This window comes from Pipistrellus kuhlii, unplaced genomic scaffold (assembly GCF_014108245.1).
Source record: "Pipistrellus kuhlii isolate mPipKuh1 unplaced genomic scaffold, mPipKuh1.p scaffold_m20_p_3, whole genome shotgun sequence".
In the NCBI taxonomy this organism is placed as follows: domain Eukaryota; kingdom Metazoa; phylum Chordata; class Mammalia; order Chiroptera; family Vespertilionidae; genus Pipistrellus; species Pipistrellus kuhlii.
In genome coordinates, this window is record NW_023425529.1 from 167,858,145 (window position 1) to 167,864,622 (window position 6,478).

A 6,478-nucleotide genomic window follows, 5' to 3' on the forward strand; every position below is an offset into this window, starting at 1 on the left:
GGAAGGCTCCGGAGGCTGACCTGTTAGAGGGGTTTCCTCCAGCACTTACTCCATTCCGGGGGCGGGTGCTGCGCAGATTCTTGGCTAAAACTGGAAATAACCGTGCAGGTGAGATGCCTGGAGAGCCCTGGCTGCCCACAGGCTGGGACGCTGTGGTGTGCATGGCCAGCTTTCTCACCTTTCAAATGTGGGAAACTGACTTCTCCGTCCTGGACGTAGTTTGTTTCCTAGCCCTAATACTCTGCCACTTGGCGCACGTGTTCGCCCGGCCTCTAGAAATGGGAGCCTAGACCGTCTGAACCGAAAGCCGTAACGAGGAGGCAAGGGCCAGGGAGGGGATGTGGATGGAGGAGGGTCCAGGCGGGAGAGGCAGGAAGCTCTGTGTGTTCTAGAAGCTGCGAGTGTAAAGGGAGGAAAACGAAGCTGGAAAGGGAGGGAGCTAGGTGCTGGCTGAGAGGCTTAAGAGTTTCGAGAGGCTTGGTCCTTAGAGAAAGGAACAAGTAGAGGCTCAAGGTAAGAACGCGAGGAATCAGCCACCACGTTGGTAAGTGGAGTCATTGGAGTAGGGTCATTCAGAGCCAAGGTCTGCAAACAGAATACAAACCCTATAAGTATTCAGACCAGGACAGTTTTCAGGAAATCAATGTTTACAACCTAATTCCTAAAAAGTTTTTTGTCCCGCTTAAAAAAAAAAAAAAAAAAAAGTGCTACTTCTTTCCAATCCTGCATCTGATCTTACTGTGATGGATTGTCCCAGGGTGTACAGACCTCTGGGATGCCAGGCACAACAAATGAAATTTTGTAGATACTTGATTTCTCAATGGGTTTTTGACAAAATTGGAGGAGGACCTAATTGAATTATCTATCAGTTGATAGATTATTTTTTTAAAATGTTTTGTCACTCCCCCTCTTGTTTAAGGAAAGAAGAAACTTTTTAAAAAATTATATGTTATTGATTTTTTTACAGAGAGGAAGGGAGAGAGTTAGAAACATCAATGAGAGTCATCAATCAGCTGCCTCTTGCACGCCCCCTACTGGGGAGGTGCCCGAAACCAAGGTACATGCTCTTGACTGGAATCCAACCCAGGACCCTTCAGTCTGCAGGCTGAAGCTCTATCCACTGAGCCAAACGGGTTTTGGCAATAGATTATTTGTTAAAAAAAAATGTTGGGCCCTGCCTGGGTAGCTCAGTTAGTTAGAGCTTCATCCTGACAAGCCAATGTTGCAAGTCAGGGCACGTACAAGAATCAATGAATGAATGCATAGACAGGTGTGTCATAGGCAGTTAGACATGAGCAGAGTAAGGATGATGGGCCAGGTACAGAAGGTCACCAGGCTGAAAGGCCCTGGGTGCCAAAGGACAAATGCAGGGTGGGACCTTGCCCCCAGGGTAACCTTTCCTCCCCTAGCATACCACTGGTCACCCAGTTTGGACCCACATGACCTTCTCTAGAAGGGGAGGCCTGCATGTCAGGGCTTACAAACTCAGAGGCCTGAAGTAACTACATAGAACTCACAGTCTAAAATTAAAGCTTCCTAACTAAAAGTGAGTCATGGAGGGTAGTCATGTCCTTGGCCAGTATCTTCCATGACTGGGTCAATCTTTACCTTAACTGAGCTTGTCATCTTTTTGAATCTATGAGAAAGCCACTTTTCCTTAACTGAGTCTGTCTATTGCCTATCCTATATAATAAAAGTCTAATATGCTAAGTGTCCCTTTGACCAGTTGCTATGATGCACACCGACCACTAAGGGATAGACACTGACTGGTAGGTTAGCTTGCTGCTGGGGTCTGGCTGCTGGGGACTGAACACGCCCTGGAGGCCTCCCACAGTCACTCCCCAGCCAGACAACTTTCTGGGGCCCCTCCCTGGCTGGCTGGCCCCAATTGGCCCAGATAGGGACTGGGCGAAACAGGCCAGATACACCCTGGAGCCCTCCTGTGATTCCTCCTCAGCCCTGAACTTGCACTCTCCACAATCCAGGACCCCTTGGGTGAGGTTGGAGAGTGGTTTCTACCTGAACCTCACAGGACAGGCCAAGGGACCCCACTGGTGCATGAATCCATGCACCAGGCCTCTAGTATATTATAACTGGGTGTCCCCCCAAAATGTATACACACTTTAACAGCTGATAGCTCAATTTTGAAAATGAAATATATTTTAATAAAAACTACTTTTATAATTATTCAAAGTGTGTGTATACATTTTTGAGAGGGAATCTATTGGTCTACGGGGACTGGAGGAAAGCATGAGGAAGGAATAAGGATGTCATTTATCATTATTAAGGGGAAACAGGAGACCAAGGGGAAACATTGGTGGCTCACAGCGAAGGCCTGGCTGAACTCTGAGACTGTACATCTTTTGTGGCTCCAATTTATAACTTCCATGCTTCCTTCCAGCAGCACTAAGCTGCGTAACTATAATAGCAAAGATGAATGGGACATTCATCTTAGTTTTCAGTTCTGCCAGGCAAGTAAAATAAGGGCCAAGATCAAAGGCAACCAAAGCTGATAGTCAGAGTTCAGATGGTTAACCATGGCATGTGAGAGAGCAGAGGCACAGGAAAAACTGGAGAATTCAGCGTCCAGCAGTCCCGATGAGAAGGCAGGAACTGGGATGGAGAGAGGTTGAGGTAAGAGAAGAGAATATTTGAGTTTCGAGATTTTAGGCTAAGATAGAACCAGACCTCATTTCTGGGATGGGAAAGAGGTATCCATCCACCCAATGGGGCACCTTCTGAAGATAAGTTAATTGAAACCACTACTAGAGCACTGGGCAGGAAGTTTAGGATGGACAGTCAGGAGAAACATTCTTGGAAGCTCTCTGTCCCCAGCGGAGGACTCAGCTTGCCAGAAAGCTGACTGGATGCAGCTGACAGCTGCAAGCTAAATTATTTGCCTGGCGGTGGTGAAAATACAGAGCCCATTCTCCTCTCACCCTCAAATATAGCATTCAAATGCTCACAGTTGTTATTCTTGAGTGGTGGGTTTATAAAGACTGCTTCTTATTCTTTCTCTACATTTTCCAAGTGTTCAACAGTGTACATGTGTTGCTCAAATGAGAAGTAAATAAAATCTTTCAAAAATTGTTCTTTGTCTTCTCCCTCACTTTTTGCTACCATTTTCACTTTTGTTTCGAGAAAAAAAAAAAAATTTTTTTTAAAGAGTTTATTTGAGCTAAACTGATGACATATGCCAGGGAGCAAGGTCTTAACTGCTCCCTCGCTGCTTCTCAGTTCTACTGCCTCGCACTATTTGTAGTTTTATCTCCTCACCAGGATTACCCAGTTAGGCTTTCCTACTCAGGTCCATCCTGGCCAGTCCTTTGACACTTCCGCTTCACCTCACCTTTAGGAAGCTCCTTATTGCCTTTCAGTGAGAACTCAGACTCAGCTCAGTGGTCAAGAGTGCTCAGCGAATGGCCTCCCAGTCGTGTTGGCATCCCCTATTCTCAGCACATCCCACCTCCTCCTCAGCTCTCTAGGTTTGGGCCTGCTTCCCGGCTTTTTCCCATCTGGATTGTGCCTCACTCCTTGTACCCATGTCCATTACATAAAGACCCCTTTAAAGTTACCTCCTCAGGAAACCTTGCTTTGTGCAGTTTTTATATGAGTGTATAGGGTTCAGTAGTCCTCAGTTATAACTGAGAACTTTTTTTCCCCTGTAGACCCAGATATCCATAATCCTATTTGGCTCACATGTATGAGGACGAATGCAGTCATCATTTCACTCATAACAAATCCTGATGCTTATTCATAATACTAGAGGCCTGGTGCACAAAGTTTGTGCACAAAGAGAGGGCGTCCCCTCAGCCCACCCTGCACCCTCTCCAATCCAGGACCACTTGGGGTATGTCTGACTGCTGGTTTAGGCCCGATCCCCGGCAGTCGGACATCCCTCTCACAATCCGGGACTGCTGACTCCTAACTGCTCACTTGCCTGCCTGTCTGGTCACCCCTAACTGCCTCCCCCTGCCAGCCTGATCACGCCTAACTGCCTCCCCTGTTGGCCTGGTTGCCCCCAACTGTTCCTCCCCTCTGCTGTCCTGATCATCCCAACTGCCCTCCTGCTAGCCTGGTCGCCTCCAACTGCCCCCTGTCTGCCAGCCTGGTTGCCCCATGCAGCCTGCTGTTCACTTGTTTGATTGTCCCTCACTAACCTGCCCCCTGCCAGCCTGGTCACTCCACACAGCCTGCTGTTCAGTCGTTTGGTTGTCCCCTCACTAACCCCCCTGCTGACCTTATTGCCCCACATAGCCTATTGTTTTGGTACATCCGGGTGTTTCAGTCATGACGGCCCTGGATTTTTATATATTAGGATACCTCTCTGAGAAGTTCAAAAGCAATCAGTTTCCTACTAAATGCAGTGCACTTTTGCCTCATTTTCTTTGTGCTATTCTTTCTAGCAGTAGTGCTAACTTGTTCCTCTGTAGTTTGTGATCTCCCCAAATTAGGGCTGACTAGATAGAGGAGGTGGACCAGAGGGCATACACACATCACAAGGTGCCCACACACAACCTCTTTTGCCTCTGGGCAGCACAAAAGAACTGACCTGGGTTAGGTGCTGTCTACAGAGGAAAGGAGAGATGGAGTCATGCTGCTTCCCCCCCAAATCAGACCTGCACCACTAGAACTGAATTTATCAGTGAATTGAGTAAGAGTGGCAAAATTCGTCATGCTTACAGAGTATTTTGGTGTCAATGCCGCTATGGAGGACATCGGAACGTTCCAGTACACTGTAAATGTCCCTTGTCAGCTGGGGAGCTGGGAAACGCAGCTGTGGATGGGCTTCTTGGTGGTTCTTGTAGGGCTCAGAAGCTGCAACTATCCAGGAGTTGGGGGATTACCTAAGTGACTACATTCATAGCCACGATACCGATCAAATCTGAACCTACCCTATAGAAGCTAAGGGAGGCGTTTCTATCAGTTCAGAGCCCTCACAGTCCTTTAGGAAGGCAATCTTGCTTCTCCCATGATAGGGTGGAGTGACTAGAAAAAGATTTAAATGCAAACTTGTGGTGGAAGTTTGAGTTGAGAAGAGCCCTAAAAGGGTAAACTCAGATGCTAGGTGGAGTTCTGTGGTGGATAGAGCCACTTGGTGAATTGAGGGTCAGAGAGCAGTATGGCCTTAGGCATGGCTGTTTGGCTGGAGGGAGGAGGCGGGGTTCTAATTAGCCTGACTCAAACCAGGAAGCAATGCAAGTGTTCTCCGCCCTGGGTCTTCCTGCAATACCCCTCCGGTCACCCTGTCTGCAAAGCTCCCTCAGCATTCTCTCAGAGATGAGGGTCCAATTGCAAATCCTGAGAACATGCGGAGAAGTGTGCTCAGGTCTAGAATGGATGTGGCATCCTTCCCTTTCCTCCACCTAAACATGTGGAGTGGAATAATTGTTTCTGAGATGTATGCTTCCTTCCTGGTTTTAAGCAATGCTTCCAGCAGGAGGCAGCACTATGTTGAGTATTCTAACTAGAAATCAACCTTCATTCCTCTTGAGAATTTAATAGTAAGGGGTTAAGGCTCAAAGGGCTTCCTTTATTTTATTTTAAAATATTTATTGATTTTAACACAGGTACATTCAGTTTGAAATTCATTTCAATTGTATTTCTTTGATTTGTGGACTTTTCTGTATGTTATGCTTCAATAAAAAATGTATTACTAAACAAACTATATATATATATATTTTAGAGAGTGAGGAAGACCACTTGCTGAGTCTATTAACAAATCCAGCTTTTCCTGAAGTATTGGGGGGGGGGGGTAGAGAGAAACATGTATTTGTTGTTCCACTTATTTATGCCTTCATTGCTTCTTATATATGCCCTGACCAGGGATCAAACTTACAACCTTGGTGTATCAGGAGGATGTTCTAATCAACTGAGCTACTTGGCCAGAGTCAAAGGGCTTCCTTTAAAACTGGCTTCCCTAAGGGGAGTGGTGGATGCGGGAAGAGAATGGACATAAACTGTGCACCTATGGATGAGGACAATGGGGGGTGGGAGGGGTTGGAGGGTGGGGTGGGAACCTGGTGGAGGGGGGAAGAAATGAGGAACCTTTGTAATAATATGAACAATAAAGATTGATTTAAGAATTAAAAAAATAAAAATAAAATTAAAAAAAATAAAACTGGCTTCCCTGTTCTAGGGTCTCTGAACAGTTGGGGAAGGAAAGATTGCCCTCCACGTTGGCAGGGGGGCATCCTCTCCCACTCTCCTTGTAAGATACGTTGAAGTCACACTCATTCAGGGAAACCTAATCTGTAGAGATTGAACTTTTCCCCAATTAACCTGCATGTCCTTATTTTCTCATGCATATTTAATCTATTGCATTTGAGGAGACTTTGCTCAAGTTATTTCCAGAAACAGGTGTCTGCTGCCTGTCAGAGCTCTTCTCTGCAGGATTAATTGTCCCCACAGCAAGGAGCACATGTCCTCTGCTCAGTGGGGGCAGGGAGGGTTGGCCATGCTAAATTCTGAACTGCAT